Source organism: Micropterus dolomieu, linkage group LG01 (assembly GCF_021292245.1).
Source record: "Micropterus dolomieu isolate WLL.071019.BEF.003 ecotype Adirondacks linkage group LG01, ASM2129224v1, whole genome shotgun sequence".
NCBI lineage: Eukaryota > Metazoa > Chordata > Actinopteri > Centrarchiformes > Centrarchidae > Micropterus > Micropterus dolomieu.
This window is the reverse complement of record NC_060150.1, coordinates 37,487,820-37,510,770: the sequence shown is the minus strand read 5'-3', so window position 1 is coordinate 37,510,770 and position 22,951 is coordinate 37,487,820. Positions and strand designations below refer to the sequence as shown.

At 38.8% G+C, this 22,951-nt stretch overlaps 1 long non-coding RNA gene across 1 annotated transcript; it reads left to right on the top strand.

Annotated features, from left to right (window-relative positions):
• The first annotated feature begins 173 nt into the window (after positions 1-173).
• Positions 174-22,203, top strand: LOC123982902. The gene is made up of 3 exons (XR_006828082.1): positions 174-335; positions 4,599-4,651; positions 21,349-22,203. It is a non-coding gene; the product is annotated as an uncharacterized LOC123982902 (long non-coding RNA).
• Positions 22,204-22,951: the final 748 nt, after the last annotated feature.

Below are 22,951 nucleotides of genomic sequence, written 5' to 3'. Positions count from 1 at the left end.
CAACAGAAGGAAATCCCATCAGACCTTAAGGCTCTGAGGCAAAGTGTAGGAAAAGTACAGCAGCCCAAGCAGCCCACAGCTGGAGACAATATTGTCAGTAATTACTTCCATCCCTACTGGGCAGAGGACCTCAGTGTTGTCTGTTTCTCTGTCATATCTGGGCCAGCCGCTCATCTCGTTCCAGACTGCATCGGCTCTGTCAAGCATCAACGAGGAAAGGGAGGCATTAGTGGACCCTGGAGAGGAGCGGGATGAGGTGATAAGAACATCACAGGGAATCCGCCTCATTTAATGCTACACACTGCTGAAAGTTGGGCTTTTCATCTAAACAAGAGGTGTGCAATGCTTTGTTTGCGCGTATGTGTGAAAGAGAATTATAGTGTGTGAATGTGTCGCTGTTAGTTTAATCCTATTTATACAGTTTTGAGCAATTTGTCACCTGCACTTCAACAAGACAGTAATAGGGCATGTGTAGAATAGTGTTTATAGGCACACTATTGTGAATCCTAATGCAAAACGTTCTGTGTCATTAAAAAACTGTCAATACACATGTTAAAAAAATGCTAAACAACATATCCAATACTTTTAGTGATTTGCTGTAGCATGAATTAAAAGCCAAGGCTGAAGTATTTTTCTAATTGAATAAAACCAAAACTTTCTCAGCCTTTTTTAGCACAGTCATGATGAAGGAATAAGCAATGACAGACCACTATTTACAGTTGCTTACGGTATTGGCATTAGGCATGATTAGTTGATCACGAATCAAAGCAATTTGATTTTAGTAAACTACTGTATAAAAATTACCATTATTATATAAGCTACTTGGGAAAATGGAAATATTGTGAGTAAAATGGAGAATGTGTTGCATGTGAACATGGTCATGGCGCAACGGATAAGACACATGCCTTTGGTGTGAGAGACCTGGGTTCCATCCCCTTCTGTGACCCATCCACTATTGTGTCCCTGAGCAAGACACTTAACCGCTAGTTGCTCCAACCTCTGACATGGATAAAAGTGTCAGTTAAATGAATAAAATGTAAATGTTATATTCAGCCTGATATGCAGGTTATATAAGTGTGGTTTGGGCAAATAAATGATCTTTTTAAAATTGCTCATAAATGAACCCTCATGGTTGCTAAGTTATACCTAACAGTGAACCAGCCACTCAGATAATATGAAGACAGAGAGCATAACTGATGAACTGACTGGCCTTAATTTAGCTAATGAACAGATTAATTTTCTTTGTGTAGCTTGTGCCCAGATACATGTGTCCACTGTAGCCCATGGCTTTACCTATATGCATGTGTCTTTTAAAATCAGATAGAAACCTTATTGCCGTTCCCCTCTATTTCACCTCTTTATCATGTCCTTGATTCTCGCAGGCGCTTCACTACTTGTAATTTCATAGCTGCAGCTAATGAAAGCTAGTTACACGTACAGTAGCTCCTCCATGCTGTGCTTCAGATGAGGTTGTCCCATTTGGGGCTCAGTGTTGGACTACGTGGCTTGATAAAAACCAGCTTGAGTCTTCAGTCTACCAGGTGAGGACAGCTGGTCTTAAAATGATTGAATACGGACTCTATAAATTCTTTTTTCACAAATACAGTATGTGTTGATACGATCGTTACAATACTTTATGTCACTAAAAATTTAAAGAGCAGATAGCTTTTTGGTTGTTTTTTTTTAAAACGAATGCACAAATTAGTGAACAAACTAATATTTAAATTGTCAGATTGATTTCTCCGGCATGAAAACAATTCCCTTGCGAGATATTCAGAGCACCCAGGATTTGAAAAGGAACATCAGAAGGAGGTGGTGGAGCAGTCTTCTTGGTATCTAGTAGGGCAGCTGACCATTTTTCTTCTAAAGCCAAAGTTTCCAGAGAGGACTCTGTCAAATAATTACTTGCGGCTTTAACAGAAGTCCTGAAGCTTATGTTGTCTATATGGTAAAAGCTACTGGATGATCGAGTAGGCCGATGTTATTTCCCCTGTAGCAAATAAATACATACATGAACCAGCGTATCATTTTCCCATATGGTGGAAATAATAAAACAGATAAAGGCAATGTTTGCAGCTTTGTTGTACCTGGTTAATAATAGATTGTGGAGGGATGGAGGAGGGGATGATCTCAGAGCTGTTTACTTCACCGGCTTGAGCTTGTGGGTGAATCGATGCAGTGACACCGGGGTAGTTCTTGCACCATCAGTCAACCAGGCCATCTCATCACACTGTTTATTCAACCATGCTTAACAATAACACCCTTCATGCTTGCCCAAGCTTTTTCCTCTAATTACTCAAGCATATAGGATCAAGATATATGCACGTGGTGAGTGTCCGTTTGCTCTGGCTCTCAGAGAAGAGTGGAGGGGATTCTCCATAGCAGGTACTGTAAATGTATTCTCACAGAGCTTCGATAAGCAGATAATGGGCTCATATGCATAATACTGACCAGGGGGTTAGATTGTACTCTTCTTGCTCACCGACAGCATGTTGTGATCCATTAAGTAGGAGCCTGGACTCAAAAAATTAGTCAGTGCTTCTTGCTTAAAGGGCATGGGGCAAACTAAATATATCAAGCTTTGTTTTTTGCACTTTATTAATGTAAAACGTAGACCTGCGAAATGACCTATACTGTTGTTTTTATTTTAGATGCAAAGTGACTGACAAGCAAGCATGCAGCCTCTTTTTAAGCTGAAAGTCAAGAGAAATCTCCTATTCAAGTGAGACAGTATTGTACGTGCACATAAGTCAGGCTAAAGCTGGAATAAGATATTTTGAAAAGTAGTTGGTTTTTACATTTGTATCTCTTTAAAGATGACTTTTGGTCCATTAATATCAGCACGTCGAGTAGATGACATGGCCTCTACGGTGACTCAGAAGTGTCAAATGTGAAACACTAGATCATTGCATTGGAATAGTAAGATAAATATAGACAGTGAGATAAGTTTAATGGGTACAGTAGTTTTCTCTAGAGGGAGAACATGTGACATAAAGTCAAGCGGTTGACATATGAAGACCAATTACAGGGCCTATACTGCCTGGAACTCTGGGTGTTGCAGCTCGGAGTGCTCCCCTAATTCTGGAGCGAAGATCTGCTGCTATTAATATTGCACTTCCTGCTGAACAGCAAAGGACATCACTTCCTCAAATTGACAGAGGCACACAAAGGCCAGTAATCAAAAGCCCTTCTACTGTAATGAGGCAGAAATATTAAACAGTACATCCTTGCCTTTGATCCACAGTATCACCTTTGGGCATGATAATAAGTGGGATGTTAATGTGTGAAGTGCTAACAATAGAGACTAACAGCTGTGGATAGGGGCTGAATGCTGAATACCAATTTAAGATCTGGTCACATGAACTTGTTGTAGAGCATCCAACCAGATCTTAGAGACGTGATAGAGGAGGCCCTTGATGTTACTGACTGTGATGGTTTAGGACTCGTTGAATGATTTTACCGATCTGCGTCATACCTATGGGAAACAAATTCATCAAGTCAAGAAGGAGCCAGCTATGAGTACTGCATTGTGTTTTTTTTTTCAATTGGGTAAATACTCAAATTCATTACCAACCCAGGGATGAAGCTTGACATACTTGAGGAACGCTGCTAATGAACCAAACAAAAATTTTTGCAACATGCAAATATCAAAAGAGGCTGCTGTCAGCCTCCATCATCTTTTCACCACACTGAGCACATCAAAACAACAACAAATCATTTGCCACTGTGTTGTAAAGCTACAAAGAAAGCCAAATTATTTCAAAACGGGGCTGCTTGTTAAGTTTACAAGGTGCACATTTTAGTGCTCAGGCTTTAATAGATTGTCTAATACAGCAGGGGAAGATAGTATTATACCCATTTACAATGAGATCAAATGCAATTGGCTGCTAGGATACAAGGTTAAATAGGCCAATACTGGTTTTCAGTCAAGTGCCTAATCCAATGCTTAAGGCAGTCAGGCAGCCTGACAGCAATGCACAAATATCAGCTGCAACATGATTAGGCATCATCCCCTTATTTTCAAAAGCCAGCTCAGTTTTGATTGACCCATTCTTTTTTATATTTAGGTTCACACAGCAGGTCCTTTGATCCTTCAGTCAGCACTGTGTAGAGCCTTCAGCGTGAGAAACAGTTGCTCAAAGTAAAAACCTAAAGGATGTTGGAAGGGAGAAAGCCGACTGAAAACCTGTGCTTGATGCTTCACTAATTCTGACTGTAAAAATGGACCAGCAGAGAGATAATTAGATAATTAGAAGTGTCTGTTTTGGGACAGAGAGTCTAAATGACGTGCATTATCATTTTACTGCCTAATTCTCCAACAATATTCTGGATTGACTGTTTGGTTTGGGATTTGAGTGTAAACTCACAGTGTGATCTTTCTTACTGTTGGATTACCCCAAATCACCTGAAATAGAGGTTTTATCAGTATTCACGTCTGTATGCTGGTGCTACAGAACAGCTGTTAGCTTCTGGGCTGGTGTGAACAAATCATCAGCTGTTATGGCGGCCAGCTGTTTGCTGCTATAGACTAGGTCTAACCAGTTAGCCTGGAGCGCCGCTACTTTCCTACATCTAATGTTACCTTTGAACCATCACAGTGTAATGACTGTGCCTTCGCTGGAAAGCCGGATCTTCACACTACACCAGGAGGGTAAGTTCACTACCAGCTCACTGACGGCAGTACCCACGGGTTGAGTTGTGTCCTCATCTGATCCTCCCCTGGCTTGGTACAACCACCACTAGAGATACTATACAATACTATAATCGCTCATTATTGTGCAATCTCCACCAGCCTTCATGAAAGATCTCTGACCCAGACTGGGAGCACACATACTATAACATATTTTGGTCTCAAAGTGTTGTTCATCCTCCTTGGATCAGAATTTGATTGCAAGCATACACAACTGCCCGAGCTAAATAATCTGAAAGTAGGGTTAGATGATATGGCCAAAAATGTTTTCACGATAAAAATTTCATACCGTTCGATATCTTTAGCCATGTTTCCATCCAGTTGTCATGTGAATTTTAAGCATACTTTTGCAATGTGGCAAAAAAAAAAAAAAAAAGAAATTGTGAAATATATGCGTTTCCATCAGCTGGTTTGGAGTGAATAAACCAGGCTATGGCAAGCGCCATTACATCAGTAGTTGACGTTACACATGGCTGTAATAAAGAAGGCGATGGGTTCCAAATCAGAAACAAACCCAGTTGCATGAACCTGATGGCCGTTGATCTTAGAAAAATGAAGAGAGGTCGTCAGAAATGTGTTTCAAGCGGGCAAACTGCTACCAGCCATGTCTCCGCACATTATGGGAATCTGGTGTTATGCCGAGTTTTGCATGCCTTCCGAGAATTGCATGCACCTCCAAATAATGCTTTTAAACGCTATAATATCCTTTGTGGGGTTCATCAATGGGGATAAATGATTTTAAGTATATGCATATTTCGGCAGAACAGATGATGATGGTTACCTGCCGAGATTTGCATCCACCTCTTTTCTCAGCACAGATGAGCGTTAGCAGCCGCAAGGTGCATGAAATTCTCGACAGGCATGCAAAACTCCGCACAACCGGGCAAGACGCCGACAGCAGAAACACCTGATCAGACGTGAGTTACAAGTTCGCTACGTCAGAACTTATCCGGAAAAAGTGTTTCCATCTCCCATTTAACGCATTTACTCTTTTTCGATAAAGGCAAAAACCACTTCAAGTGAGCATAAAAACATTTGTGCGAAATTAAGGAATCTTTTTTCGAATTTTGCCGTTTCTATCAACCTTTTCTAATGCAATACTTAAAAATGCGCATTAAAATGATGATGGAAACACGGCTACTAATTATCACGATAAATTTCAAATCTCTTTCTTTCATGTTTAAAGGATGATTTTTTTTCCTTAGTCAAAGTTGAAGAAACCAAATCGTTAATTGTGGTTTTACACTATTCTTTATGGTCAGAACATGACAAACACTTGTTGCCAAACAGTGTATCACTTAACAAATCTGAGGTAAAACATTCAAAACAATTATGATAAAATCTTTATTCAACAGATATGCATGAGTAAAATTAAGAAAAATCTTTTTGTCAGTCCTTTTTCCTCAACAAAATAAATATATTAATAGAAAAATTTACATTTGACATTTATTCAACATCTGTTATGTTGTTATTGAGGAAGAAATATTATGTATATTGTGACAATTATAATATTGCGCTGATTATCATTAGCCCAGTCCTATGTGAATGTACTTCCTGCATTAACAAGTTACTCAATGGTAAAACATATGGGGGCAATGCATTTTTGCACCAATCTTTTTAGGTTGAAGGTTTTCTGTGTGGTCTGTTGCACACCCAACAATGTGGCATAATTTTGGATGCTAATAGTTATGATTTTGATTGTATGTTGCCGTAAGATAAACATAGTAAAATTCTAAAAGTATCATCATATTTTAGAAATGTTTATACCTGGGAAGATTAACAAGCAAAATGGACCTATTTCTTTCATGTTATTCTAATGCACCACATTTCTCTGGCTCTGTGGCACTTTTCTGCAAATATCTCATTTGCTATTTGTGCATTGTCACAGTGCAGGATTTGTTCAGAGCTGCTTTGCAAATATATAATACTAGTGGCACGCCCTAATAATCACTTGATTTACCATCAATAATGATCTGTTCCAAGCTTTCCATCAGGATTTTCCCTTGATTTTTGTGGATAGGCAAATCCCCTTTGGCAAGCATGAGTAAGTGAGTAATTATTTCTCAAAAGCACAGAAAATATTTCAATACAAATTTTAATAACTCAAACTAGATTAGTGGCGTTGTGCAATGAAGTGCCCGCTCACATCCTGACCCTCTAATTAGGTTGTTGACTGACTCCATCCACTGTTAAGAATAATTGTTATTCTCAGTCTGCTCCAGCTTTCAGCCAACAAAGAGCTATTATAAGACTTACTTTGATGCTGTCATGTGGCCGTTGTTTGGAGGCCTTTGTAGGTTAATGGAAGGATAATCTGGAGTATTTGATCTCAGTGGAGTAGCTGGTATTAGCCTGTGTCAGATGTGTCTTTCCTCTGCAGTGGTCCTGTCTGTTTTTCACTAAAGCTTTGGAGCTGTTTTACCATTATTTCTGTCAGTATTTTGAAGTTACAGGTCCTTGTTTTTTTTTTGTCCTCACCATATTTGCCTCACCTTCAAGGCTGGACTCTTTGTGTTATATAAATGCAGCAACAGGGCTTATAAAATTTTACCTGCAGTTCACATAACCCTGAAAAATAGCTACAGTGCCACTGCGGCCCTGCACAGGATTAGCGGGTGTAAAAATGAGTGGATGAACAAGTAAATTAGCAACTACAGCACAGAATATTTTAGATATTGGGACACTCTTTGACAGCACTACTGTACTGTTAATGCTTTAAAATTGAAACATTTGAATGAAATTTGGGAATGTTTTTGTCTGAGTACTATATGTCCTCATATCAAGCCAACTTCAAGAATGTACTGCCGGCAACTGTTGTCGGTGCCTCAACTTATCACTTTGATGTTTTAAAAATATTATATTGCACATTCCCAGGTGGCTAATCTTTGTTGTTAATATACAGTACATACAGTGTTGTATCCTGACACATTTCTCTGTAGGTGCAGTGATTATTGTATGTGATTCTAGAACTTGGCTATGGTTTAGTTAGTTTCACAACCATGAACTTTAACATCCCTGACATTTTTGCCTTGCCTATTGTTTTAAAAGTTGCATTTTAACACACCAAAGTGAAACAGCTGGCCGCTGACTTACACATATGCTCTGTGTCTGCCTGTGATGACATATAGTCAGTAGTCTATATTTTAATCTTACAAACACCATAGAGAGACACAATTACCTATCCTTTTCACAACACTGATCATCTGTCAGTGATTCTGTCAAAAGGTCTCCTTAGATGCTGGGAATATGAAGTGAGAATATGGTGGGGAGGTGATGGTGGTCCACCAATGTGTCCCTGAGCAAGACACTTAACCCCTAGTTGCTCCAGAGGCGTGCGACATCTGACATATAAAGCAATATTAAGTCGCTTTGGATAAAAGAGTCAGCTAAATGAATAATGTAATGTAAGAATATGTAAAAAAAGAAAAAAGTTGCAACTAGCACTGTAAAGTTTTGATTTGCTCCACACTTTTGTTGTCAGCTAGATAGAGCTTCTCTGACAACAAAAGAAAAAAAATGAAGGTCTTTGTGATGTTTCCAAGAACAAACTGATGTTCTTTGCTACCCTCACTACATGTTCTGTTATTTTTGCCCAAACCCACCCTGAAAAAAAAGTTAGGTGGGCAAGATTTATGTTCATGGTTAAATTAATATTTGATGAAGTAACAAGAAAGAACTGAAAATATATATAGTGTTCTCCGACATGTGTGTGTAATGTATTAAAGGCCTGCTCTGGTTTAAACCCACGGTTGGAGAATTGTATAGTCCTTTTCTACTTCTGAAACACAGCATAACATTTTAATGAGGTTTTCTTCTAATGCTACTTTTGTATTCATGTGAAAGTGTTGAAATGTTTTCAGTAAAGCAGAATTGTTGTTATTCTTTATACAGGGAATACATAAGTAAATTTAGGTTTTGGTGTTGGGGCCATCAACTTTCCTATTTATTAGGCGTTAATCATCCCAGCTGATGGGAAAATATGGTCAAATGTCTTTAGAGAAATAATACCGTTATGGGAGGATTCTGCAAAATTTTAGCAGGAAGTACTGTGATCATATCTGCTCACATGAAAATTTAAACTTAATTATACAGTACATCAATGTTTTTTTAAATGCCCAGTCACCTTTACTCCCTGAACAGTGGTTCACAAATGCAACATCTGGTTCTCTAAACTCAGAGTGGTCTTTTGTATCCATGCAGCATTCCAAGTCTAAATCAGTCCCTATTATACTGAACAAAATTATAAATGCAACACTTTTGTTTTTGCCCCCATTCATCATGAGCTGAACTAAGATCTAAGACTTTCTCTATGTACACAAAAGGCCTATTTCTCTCAAATATTGTTCACAGTTCTGTCAAAATCTCTGTTGCTGAGCACTTCTCCTTTGCTGAGATAATCCATCCACCTCACAGGTGTGGCATATCAAGATGCTGATCAGACAGCATGGTTATTGCACAGGTGTGCCTTAGGCTGGCCACAATAAAAGGCCACTCAAAATTGAATTTAGCGTTTTAGATATTCAAAGTAGGCTATAGTGATGGAATTTAAATGTGTTGATCTCTGGAAAATGACCTCATAGTGAGCAAAACATAGATAGAAATTTATAGAGCCTGAAAATTTGATTGAAGATCATGGTACATAAAAATATCAGCAATTTGTGTACCTGCTTTCCTTTAACAAACTCTTTCAGGTGACTGGGGGAAAGGATTAGGTGACAAAAATAAGAGGGAAAGTTAACAGGAAAGAACAGTGTTACCGTGGTTACTTTTTTATATATTTTTCTGCAAGATCTTTTTTCTTCAGCACCTTTAATTTGTTTATTACTTGCCTTGGGCAGCGAGCAATGCCTCTTTCACTCAGCATTTTTGATATGTTGTTATAGTCCTAGGTCACACAACCTGTCTTCCTATTTCCTCGTCCCCCTTGAATCAGGAGAAGCTCTCTCACCTCACTGTCTTGCCAGCACGGTATCTTGCACCGTACTAAGAACAAAGCCGCAGATGCATGTTGCTCCTATAGACTGTAATAAACGAGTAATGTTCCTGGCTATTTACCAACCATTTAGCATTTGCAACCTGAGGTCTGAAAAGTGAAGTTGATGTGGAATTCTGCATTCTTTCCAACGGCCAGTAGGGGGTTGCAAAAAGATATCCGATTGCATTGGACTCTATAGCCGTGTTTCCATCGACATTTTTTAATGCGCATTTTGAAGTATCGCATTAGAAAAGGTTGATGGAAACGGCATAATTTGAACAAAAATCCTTAATTTTGCTAAAAAGTTTTTACGCTCGCATGAGGTGGTCTTTGCCTCTGTTGAAAAAGAGTAATAGTAGCTTAAGTTTAATAGTTTAATATTTTTGCTTTAACAACATTTATGTTTTTATTAGCCTTTATCAGTGTGAACAGACTCTAGATATTAATCAACCTCACCTTGGCTGCTTCTGACTGTTCCATGACTCGCTGCAATATTTCAAACTGATCTGCTATCAAAAAATGTTGAAAATGACCGTTGTCTTGTTTAGTGGACACATTTTTGAAAGATAGATGTCAGTACTAATCTCACTGACAAATGCATAGTTCTGTGACTACTTCATAATAAAAGTCTGCATTAGCAGTAACTGAATAAAGTAGTTTTCCGTGAATTTCACTCCAGATGCGCAGTTCATAATACTGCAACTTTGGCGAGCCGGATGTGGCCTGTGGGCTGCCAGACAATGATCACTGGTCTATGCTATGTATGCCTAGTATTGCGCCAGAAAAAGGGCGAAAATTAGCATGTCCTCTCGGTTGTCACGTTTCCATCATTGCTGATCGGCTGAGCCGGCTACTGCAGAGTCATTTGACTAGGGTATGAATGCTGATTGTACCCTTTCCGACTGAAGACAAAAGCCATATTTTAGTGGGTTTTAGTGTTTTTTTTTGTCCAGTGTGAAAAAAGCTTTACTATGTACTGCTCAGTATGACTGTAAAAGTTTGTTTTATTTTATTAGGGACTGATACATCTAACATAGATAAACTGAAAACAGCAATCCAGTGTATGTACCATAGTGTTTTTAGCAGTTGCTAATTTACAACACCTGTCCCTAGATGGGCTTTTAAAGAATTAAAACATTAAAACAGTAGTATAAGTATAATGCAATACATTACAGTATAACACAAGATAAAAGGAGGTAAAATGAGTAAATCAAAATGCAATGAAATACATGTAACACTAACTACAATAGACTAGACTTTACTAGTTACTAGAGTAGAAGGTTGTTGCTGAACCAACCAGGACTCGGCCTCTCTTTTAAAAGTGGTGAAGTTCGCAGCAGTTTTCAAGTGTTAAGGTAGCAAGTTCCAAGACTTTCCTTCTTTCACGGCCATCTGAGCAAAAGAAGTTTTGCAAAATGAAACTTTACAATCCACTCAAAGCTGCTTTCTATAGAGATCTATAGTGTAAATGTCAAGGTGAGCAATGAGGATCTGAAGAAATTACAAATGCCTAAACCTGCACACACAGCTTATCATTTTGATTAACACAAAGAATCCATGTTAACCTTGAAAAAAGTGCTGTATACGGTATGTCTATTAAACATTCCTTTAGACTTGGATTATAAAGTGTTTTTCTCTGTTCTCTGATGAGAAATGCCATCTAAAATTGACACACATCAATACAAAGACATATCGTCATACATTTAACGTAGTCTTTTTCCATCTCTTAAGAGGAAATAAAAGTTGCAGTATGCTGTTTGAAACACTTTTGTTGTAGCCCTTTTATAAGTTTGTTGAGCCATTCCTGCCAGAAGCAAGTCTGGGAGTGAGAGGAGTTCCATACATCATTGTGCTGAGGCATTACTGTGGGTAATGAAGTGTGAACTAGGAGCAGCACTTCGTTTTGTCATAAAGAGTGGGAGGGAGCTCACTGTAGCACAAGGAGATTGTGGACAGTCTTCAGGCGATCACAGCAAAGTGCATCAAATTACAGTTGTCAGTTAAAGAAAATTAACTCTAGATTTCCTGCCTATGCTTTACATTTCACTTGGAAATCAAAGGCAACATGGTATGTGTCTGAGAAAGACATCTCTAGTATTAGCTTAGAGTTAAAAATGGTTTAAATAAGTGAGAATCTTTAGCTTAATTTGTTTGCTTTTTTGCTTTAGAGTCTCTGTCCCCATTTATCCTTGTCATTTCACAGTCCTATCGGAATAGATGTAATGCAATTGTATTTACTCTTGGGCACATACATGCAGCTAGCCAGATAAGAAATACAATTAAATTATTTTTTGGTGTTGCTGCAAACCATGCTGGATAGGGTCTAACATTCTCCCACCCAGAGGGTAGACGTAATGCATGCCAAACACCAAAATGCCTGTTAAAGCAGACAAAGAAGAAGTAGAAGGGGGAGAAGAAGGATACAAGAGAAAAGCAAGATGACAAAAGATGCCCAGCATTTCTTGATGAATTGTGTTCTTTAGCTGTTATCAAGACGAGGAAATGGCATCTTCGACACACCTCTTGTTGGTGTAGTTCCAGTATGCAGCTTAGAGAGATGGATACATTTACACCTTTTTGACATATGGTTTGAACGACGAGGTAGTAATACAACTGTATTTCTTCTTGGTTGTATATTTGCTGTCATTTCTTCAGTATCTTACAGCTATCCAAATAACCAAAAGACACATGACGTAGCTATTGTAAATGGGGTATCTGTTCACATTTCCCTCTCCAGTATTAGCTCTCTGTAAAAAAAATTATTAACTTTCACAAAGGATTACATTACAATTTCTAGCCTGTTTCCTTTTTAGCTGGTCACTCAGTGTATGTTTGGTAAAGTGATACTGCATGAAGACTTGAATGCACAGAGAGAAAATGTAAGTATGAGAGTAGAATGAGTGCATATGAGTATGGTACTTTTCCCGCAAATAAAGCAGACTGACATGATGTATTGATAGAAAATGTAGGAAATACATTGGATTGCTTTTTCATGGACCTTTTTGAGCAACTAGCCCTTTCCTGTAAATTCAGTTCAACCCCCAAAGAAAAATATAACCTGCAGGCTAAAGCAAGCTTTATGATGGAAACATTTACAAGCTTAAATTTGTTTCTAGGCCGGCACACATGATTTTACAGCATGATTTATTGTCCGCACAGACAACATTGCCCTAGGATATGTTAGATAAGTGCACTGCATTAACAAAAAGGAGCCTATGTTTTAAGCAGCTGCTTATGTAGTTGTCAGATTGGATTCAGGGATCACTGGCAAGGGGGGAGTTATACTTTGTGACATGCGTGATGATAGATGAGTGCAAGAGACCATTTTGTAATGATGAACACCAAACATTTTGTAATGTTATGGAGGCACTCTCTGTTGTTGTTGAATATTTTACACACAGGTTTCTACCATTTCTCCCAGGTTAAGAGTCCTACATTTTACTGGATTCACATCTTCGTGCCTACATGTCTATAGGCTAAAGGCATATAGATTTCTGATTATTCCAGTTTTTTTCAAGCTAACAGTTGGTTTAAGTGTAAAATGTGAAATCTCTATCTCACAACAAATTCTACAGAACTCAGAACTGCTGATGGCAACTGAATAATAATGGCAGGGTAAAGTTTCAAGTGCTTTGCATCAACGGCATAGGGTGTCCTTGTGGAGGCAATACAGTATACTTTGTGTCATTTTGCCTACAGTAAACGGTTCATTGTTTTCCAACAATGAACTGTTTACTGAGATTTTCAACAGCATGTTAGCAGTCCATATAATCCATAAACACTTCTCAGGTAAAGGTAATAGTAACCATGTGACAAATGACTTATTGATTCAAAAGTAATCGCACTTACAAAATATATACAATTGACACGCCAATGTCTTTATAGATACTACATCAAAGGGCACCGATGACAGAAATTCTACACCTTGTGGCAATTATGTGTAATGTTTTTTCTCACTTTGAACAGTTGTGTTAATAAAATATTGATTTGCGTTGAGCTGAGCTTACAGCACTGACTCTTAGCTGAAACCATTGAGAGTACAACTCAGTTGCTTGTCATACTTACGAGAAAATGGTTGGCATTACAAGAATTCCCCATGGTTAACTTCATCTGTCTTTTGGCATCCACTTGTTACCAGTGTATGGTTATAAGGGCTTTTTAAAATGTAGTTGCCCACTTTTTATTGTGCAAAGGATCTCATTTCTTTCCTAACAGCTGCAGGGGAATACTTCATCCACAGCAAGTTGGACTAGGTTAGCAGTTACATTTCTCTCCCTTTAGTACAAAAGAATCCCATACCATCGCCGGTGATGAGTGTCCTGTGTGAGATTTGCTCACATGAAATGACTTGATTTCTGAGTATTGAGGCTGAAATTTGATTCAAATGAAGTTTCACCCCCACGTGGATCCAGTGTGGGATGTTTCCTGGCGTAGCTCAAACACACCGCAATGAACAATCTCTTGCTCCTTTCTCTCATTCTGTTGAATTCATTGCCTGCACCATTGTTCCGAAGGGTCCAAAATATATTGGTTCCTTGAGCTGTGATAATTGCAGTTTGCAATTTAGATGAAAGAAACAAAACGTGCTTTCCAAGGGCAGTATATATTGCTTGTTGATCAGTGCAGGGCAGGTCATTTGTTTTTATCAACCGGCTTCTCTAAATGCATTTATTCCTTGCATTGCACTATATTAAGATTTGAAGGCACTATTACTACCCATTTTAAACAGCAAGTATTTTTTATGATTCAACTACCTACTGTCATTCACACACTTAAGTTTACAGGGTTAGATAGCTGTTAAATACAAACAATTAACGGCTTTTCTATTGCATTTGTTTACTTTTGATCTACAGTTAAAAATGTAGTTTGTTTGGCACTTAGTGGTATGCTGTTTTAATAATGACCTCTGAAATAGGAAGGACTTTGGTACTAAGCAAATTATATAATAAGATTAGGAAAGGAAACAATATTGTTTCAGGATTTCTGCAACTTCAAAGTTGCCTGATGTTCAAAGTGACACCAAACCTACGTAATAATATTCACCAACTGTGAGAAGAGCATACTCATAAGCATAATCGCAAAGGCCAGGCAAACGATGGCAGAAGCTGTCAATCAGAGATATCTATGCATCATACATTCAGTACTTCATCATGGGAGAAACTGAGAGCTCGCACTTGCTATCGATTTGTTTATGTCCTTAAAGTTCGTTGCATTTCAGATCCTTTTTTGTTTTTGTGTTTGGCCAGCCAAGCTCAAATGCGCAAGTCAGGGTTCACTGTAACAGCTTACACAGCAGACAGCAGCCATGCATCTGGAGTGGTACACAATAGCAAATCAATCTGATACAGAGAAAACAATAACTTGCGTCAGTATAGAAAAGGATAGACTGTGATGTATACATATTTGTGTGTTTAGGAAGTGTGTGTGTGTGTGTGTGTGTGTGTGTGTATTTTATGTGCCATGATGTTACATGCAAAAGATAGAATGAAAAATTGCCAATATTATGATACGGACAGAGCTGAAAGGTTCTGTGTACTAGCGGTGTGCTTCTTGTTTTCATTCCTTTGAAGGCCAAGCTCATTGTAGCTCTCCTTTTCAATCACTCGCAACAAAACAAAACAAAAAAAAATCCCTTGCTTCTCTTGGTTACATCTGTAATTATAATCAGAGACGACCGTGGTGTGAACATGTGTCCTTGTGCGTGGTGTTTGTCTTTAAACTTAGAAAAGACAATCTGTGCACAAAACAGCTTGATTTGCTAGGTGATGAACAGATGGATTTAAAACGTATAACCTTAACTTATTTTAACACAGCAGCCTTTTCCCCTCCAGATACTCACACAAAGATGAACACAACTCTTTCTCAAGAAAATATATTCATGCTTTTTGAGTCTATAAAGCCCATTGTAATGGTGCCATTTGTATTCTGTAGATGTGATTTCTGACTGTGTTGTTAATTTATTGTCCTTCTCTATCTGGCCTAGTTTTATGTTATTGAATCAAGGTGGTTCCAAGGCGCCAGCAACTTAATCTGGGGAATTACATGCCATGAGCCGTCAGAAAAGCGAAGAGAAATCCTATGAAGAATTAAATGGAGTATTTATAGTTTTTATGTTGAATCTAGGTTCCCCTTTTTGAAAACACAACACTACAGTACATCTGCTTATTCATGTTCAAAGTGTGCCTTTTTTTTCTGTCTCTGTGCCACAGAAGACAAAAACAAAGCGCTATTTGGATGTTTTATTGGTGTGTTTCTCATTTTAAAGTGTACATAGGCTAGTTGTTGTTTGTTTAAGGTTAGTGATGCTGACTGGGACTAGATATATGACTCCTGACAGAAGCATGAGAAAGTAATGATTTCATCTTCGACAGTGTGTGTTGATGTCACCGAGGGGCAAATTACAGTAGTGGAAGTATGAGGCTGTCAATTGAAGGTAGGATCTCACCACTATACCCAAGCCCTGCTCAAATATTGTGTAACTCAGATCTAATATACAATGCTTATATCATAGCAGTTTTCATTTGATTGACTTTTCCTCTGCATATTCATGTATTTTATCACATTAAAGCCAATTCATTCTGAACTTTTCATTCAATGAACATCGGCACTGAATGATATATTTTCTTAGCAGCCAGAGAAGGGATAATGAAGTCCTATGATGATATGAATACGCAGACAGTTCCTCAGAAAGGTAAATATCAACGTGTGAACATATTTAGTATTCCGTGATAACAAGCACAAGGCCAGATGCTGTCAGTGTAGACAGTGTATCATAATCTTGTTCCATCTGGCATATGGTGGATCCAATCTCCAAAAATGTTTCACTTGAGGGATGTACTCTCTTAGGGCTTGGCATATCCCCTGCTGTCAAGATTTGAGCTATTGCACCGACTGACTCCAAACATTCCATTTTAACTGGATGCCTCAAAATGTCACCCCTGACATCTGTACAAAGAAAGCCATCTCCGCCAATCGGGTGGCCCAGGTTGAAGAGATAAATGGCATTCTTTTCGAGGGAAAGTGCAATCTAATATCTACAGCATCCGTAAGTTGCACAGCCCTGATAGCCTTGCACATAGCTCTATCGCCTCTGGCCCCTTGGGAAAGCAGACCATTTTTTCCTTTTGGCCACAGAGCAAGAGCAGAGTAGGAGCCAGCAGAAGCCAGATTGGCAATATTTATCTTGGTCTGAAGAGGGACTGAACACAAACATTCAGGGTAATTTTAACCTCTGAAAAGACTGCTGGGGAGGGGCACAAGGATTGTATCAATATCAAAGTGAAATAAGACATTTCATTACCGTTTGCCTGGCAAGCTTTTCCAAGTGGACACTGTGATAAAAAAGAACATTAGTGGGGACGAGGAGATGAGAAGAAGGACATTGTGATGTGGTGATTTACTATTACATTAGTTGAGCTAGGTGGCATTCTACTAAACTCTGAATGGCTGCAATGGATCACAGACTGTTTCAGCAGATTTATGCCTCTTTTTGCCACAGTGAGCAAAACACAATATCCACATATACTACTCTGGAAAGCATAGCTGTTGGACCACCGGCCTGTTGGGAAATGTTTTGTTTACCAGTCCCACCAGACTGCCAATCAATAGAAAACGCATTGCCTATTAACCTCCCTGAACTATTTAACACCAACTGACTCCTATTACTAAGACCACTCAATGATGTTTGTCACTTTAATGCGATTAGTACCATTTTCTATTAAGCCTATCACAGATCTCTCTACCTGTGACTCTAGGGGTCAGTGGCTGCCTTGCACTTAACCAACCTTTGAATGGCTAATCCCCAGTTGCTTCTACAGAGTCGATGTCTAATTTAACATTAATTGTCTCTAAAATCACCACATTTTGCGTCCGCTATTGGCTTTCTTGTTGCACAGTTTCCCCTCCCACTTCTCTTTGGCCATCTGTATTCTGTAAGTTTTCAATCCTATTGTCTTTATATTATATATCCGTAATATTTGTTGGTTTGAAAGCTAAGTTTAGTACAAACACTGTGGTTAAGGTTTGTCGACAAGCTACATGTATAAAGGATCACTGTGTAAAGTTGATATGGCTGTTAGCAAACACACAAAGCAACATTAGCATTTATTTGGAGTTGTGTTTCTGGCCACCCGACAAATGCAAGTCAAATATTAAATCTCCTTTCGCTCTTTTGAAAAATATCTGGCTATTTAGCTTGCTACATGCTTCATGATGCTCACTAGCCGGTCACTAACCTTGCTGTAAGCTGTAAAGTAGTCCTGAGTGACGGCAGTGACAGCAGTTTATATGTGCAGGGATTACATTTTTTTTTATTTTTATTAACTTGCAACGTTCTTCTGTGACTTCACACATCCAAAAAGCTTCACACATGTCAGCATCAGTGGTTGTGATTGCGTTACACAGTTTTGTATAATATATTTAAGACGGGTGTCGTCTGGCCTGTGTTCATTCTGTAGCGTCGTTATGCTCCCTACTTAACTGTAATTTACCGGTGTGATTGATTGTGAACACAAAGGTATCGATGACTTCCCTAGCTTGATTGGCCAGCTGTAGAGGTGGGTGAGTTCAGACGCCACCTTTGCTATTCTCCTGTAGACAGGAGACAGAAGGTCAATGGACTGAGTTGCCATGAAGCAGACAATTCAATTGGCTGTCAAGTCCACCAGAGAAGCTGATCATCTTGTCCCTTTTATTATAATCATAGTTCTGGAAATAAAAAAAATAAAAAAGCTGTATGGCATAAAATTATATTGAGGGATGAGGCATTGCAGGAAGATGAAACGGGAGATTTCAATTGATACCCTCTGTAGAGTGCATCTTGCTTGTGACACTGCGGGCGGCATTGAAATGCTCCCTTTGTGGATTTGTGATGAGATGTTAAATATAGGAGAGATACTTTCAATAAGCAATGATACATGGCCCCATGATTCAATGCAAGCAGTTATATGCACTAACTAATTGCCACTTCTGTAGAGCTTGAACCATTTAAAGGCTGACATGTGTTGAATTAGTATTCGACATTTCGAGTAATTTTAAATTTCAATGATGTACTTAACAGAAATAATTCTTTTTATTTTTGCTGAACGGGTGTGAGGCAGTTATCCTTTATTATGAATTCTTTCCCATCATACAGAAAACATATATTTCTAGTTTAGCCAGTATGTTTTCTAGTATTTTTCAGCTCCTCCATGTTGACTCTGGCAGTGCACCAGTCGAGCTATCCACTTTTTCTTGTTACCACATTATAGATAATACTAATTTTCTTTTCACCTTGCAGCCATTGGAACCAAAACACCATTAAATAAGTTCTCCCTTCCCATTCTTCTCCTGCTCAGTTGAGCCCATAGGCCTAGATGTACGCTTGTCACATTACTCTGAAAAACACATTAATATTCTACCCACCGAGTGTTCTTCATACTGTATGCTAATGAATATGTACTACACTCCTTCTACTGTACATTGGCTGTTTATTGCAGGCAAGGGCACGAAAACCGTTGCCTCAGAATGAAATGCCTGTTGTAGTCTATATTCTAGGTGTTAAGGCATGAGAACAGATCTGAATGTCAACGTCATGACTAATAAAGGAGAACAAATAGCGGTTCTTTGGGGAAATGGTTGTAGGGCAGAGGCCAGTGAGTGCTTGTGTCCAGACATATCTAAAAAATCCTGTTGTTTGACAGATCAGATGCACTGCTGCCTTTTTGTTTTTTAGACAAACCGTGCGTTTTCCTTTTGTTGTGTTTTTCCTCATTGTTTGTGCTGTTATCAGTTATGTGCCTTGCCAGTGTGAGCTGCAGAAAACAATTTCCCCGTACATGAGTCCATGTGTTATAGGAAAAGACACATGACATGCATGTTCACAGCATTGTTACGAGTGTGTAATAGACGGAATGTGTGTTTGTTAGGGAGAAGGGGAAATGAGAAAAATAATTTGACAGGGGCCCTGCTGTTGCAGTACTTCACTTATTCTAATTGGCTGTGTGTTTTTTGTGTCTTTAATGGTTTAAATTTAGTTTTCTCTTGAGAGTTTGGGATGTATTTCCCATTTTAGTCCTGTCAGAGAAAGAAAAACTAAAGTAATTTCTGGCAAGAGGATGTAAGAAAAAAATTATCACCACAGAACAAACATTTTAGACATTTTTTCAGCGGCAAAATGGACCATAACCAAGAGGACACAATTGATTTTGATATTGCTCAACATTAAACACATACATGAAATACATTCAGGTATTTTGTTTAATGGCTAGAATTGAAATGTCTCCCCTTACCATTCACAGATGTTCTGTTCAGTCCAGGTCAGTTCTCTACATAACACGCATTCGAAGCAAACTGTAACGACTGGTTTTAACTTATCCTTTACAATCCTACAAAGTGACATTTGTGTAGATCTATTTACATCTTCTGTGTATGTATGGCATGTTGTCTCTTCCAGTGTATTGAGAGGCTTGTTAGTGCATTCAGGCAGGCAGCTACTCTCTGCCAGCCTAGAGAACGCAAAGAGGTGCGATAGCAATATACAGGTACAGCCAAAACTTTGGACAGAGGAAGGCGAGTCTTTTATAATTTTCAATTACACATTTTTGCTGATGTTTCTTCCATCACAGAGTGGCTGACATTATGCCTTCATTGTCTTTGGGATCGATTTTTAGAGTGTCTGTTGGCCCTGTAGGTTTGGACGGCCCACACTCAGGGAGGCAAGTAGCTCCATAGTGAAGCAATTAATGAGATTTTGGTTCAGAATCGATCCGTACGCTGGAAAAAGAAGAATGGAGTTCAGCATCAAGTCCTTAGACATCAAAAACAAAACTTTCTGTTCTGATACTGAGTAGCTTTTTTAACACCTGGCCAATGTGCTTTTTAGTTTTAGCATGGAACTCCTCATTTTTATAGCACTGAACTCTGCAAAATTTGAGCACTGTCATACAGCATGTCACTTTTTAGCGCATGTACTTTGTCCTCAATTTGTTCTAGGATGTAGCTCAATTCTTTACAGTCCAGTTTCCCTTTAGTCTACAAACTGCTCTGCTGTCAGTAAGGTACTTTTCTCAGCCTGACCACTGGTGAGAATGCTGAGCAGACAGAGGAGCACAGGTAATGCATTTTTGATGCCCACAATGGCTACCGTTTCCTTGCTCAGGAAGTAGTGTGACTGTGCTAGGAGGAACCCTGTGAGACTCTAGGTCTAGCTTCTGAATAAGTGTTAAGTGTCCCATTAAAATGGATGTCCAAATCAGCAGGGAGAAGCAGATTCTCCTGCTAGCTCCTAATCTCTCCTTTCAGCCCTGGTTATCTGCACTATCTCAGAAGGAAGTTCTCCAAAGGTGGCACAGTTTGAAGTCCTTGTGCCATGTCCTTGAAGTCTCACATCTTTTTTTCCCCCAGACGTGTAATCAAAAAGTTTTCTCCTTTCGCATGTCATATCTCGTATATTTTCCGTACATGGCGGACTGTGTGCCATTTTCAGAACATACAGCATTTGTTTGACAATTCACTGGAACGTATATTTGCTAGTACCATTCGACAAACACATAAGTGTGCAAACCTTTAGATTTTCTGTCCATTTAAGTTTAGTTTATCAGCAGCTCCCTTATCACACTCACACAGGTATACATAAGACAGAGGCAGAGCCATATAGCAAAAGCACTGAAATAGTAATACAGTTTTATTTTTCCCTCACCTACAGATGGTTCCATATGCAGCCACACCACTCATGAAAACTGCGACTGTCTGCTTTAATAGCAGCCCACTCAGATCCTCGGGGGCGGGCTCCTGTCATTCAGGCATTGAACGGACATTATTGAGGAAGGTAATTGGCAGGGAGCCTCACCTCTGGAGGGTTCCCTTGGCTTCAGCGATCTTTCAGAGGACTGCGGGACTCTGCCATTAATCAGTGTGGGGATAAGAGAAAGGAGGGATATGCCAGTGTCGGCACAGACCCTTACCTTTCCTTCCCCGTGACAGAAAAATCCTTACCTAATCAAACTGCCCACTCTAATCTACACTTAGAATCTTCAAGGATGTGGCAGCACACAAAAGAAGGATCACTCTCTCTGCTTAAATAGCCATTCCTTCTTAGTGGATATAATAATAAAGACACAGTATTGCAAGGTTTAGACTGTCTTCTATGCCAGATTTTGAATTTGTCAGATTTATTTTCTCACAAGAAGTTTGTTTTGTGTATTAAGAAGTTACTGTTGGAATAGGTTTGAGGCAAGTTTGTCATATTGAGATCTGGCTTTATGTAATGGGGCTGAGTGCCAGTGCCAGTGCTAGGCAATAATGTAGGCACTCATAGTAAGGAAAAAACTAAAGTCAAGCTGTTCCTTGTCTGTGTGGTTGTACGTTGTATATTCATATACCAGCTCAGTTTCCTCAGGACCACATTGGAAAATTTCATCCCTCATGGTTTATGTCCAGTGTCAATGTTCAGTGGCCTTTATGTAATGAGGTGTTGAGTTGGTGGATGTCTGTGACGAGGAAGCACGAGACCACACTTTCTGTTGAAAGACCTGCAATTAAAGTTCCCCTTTTTAATTAACCATGAGCAGAGTCTTTACCTAACCTTAACCATGTGTTTTAGTTGCCACACATGCTTTGTTGTTAAAAAAAGAACTAAACTGACTTTTGATGAAGATGCAACATAAAGCTGGATGTTCCCACAAAGCATGAACACACAAAAAAGATTTCTCGGGTATGCACATCAGCGTGTAGCAGCGGATTTCTTCCAACTAAATAGGATAAAGCATTTAAAAACATATGTATGGTGCATGAACTTTTATTATAAAAGAGTGAAGAAGACAAAAGCTGAGCAGCACTATAAGGAGGGAGGTAACACACTGAGTAATGGTAGTTTAATGTGTACTGACACAACTTTTTTTTTTGTTGTTTGTTAATGCTTTACTGAAAAATTTAATTTCTTATAATGTCTGTGCAGTACTTGTATCTGGAAGAAAACTATACTAATACTTTGGCTGACCCCTAGTTGTTCTAACACAGGTACCATGAAAATAACTGCAACTATTTTCCAAAAAAAACTTGAATTTCTTTTTCTCATTTTAAAGGAATTAACAATAATGTAATATTACTTTTGCTAGGAGATCAGATAAAGAATGGAACTGACATTAAGTGCCTTATTTTACCTACAAAGCTGAAAAAACACAGACAACAAAAGAACAAATCAGTTCCCTCTACACCTAATCCCATCTGTCATACAGATTCTCACTTGCTCTGCCCTGGATAGATGCTGCATGAACATTGTTTTGCAAGTCAATAAGGCAGTAATTGCA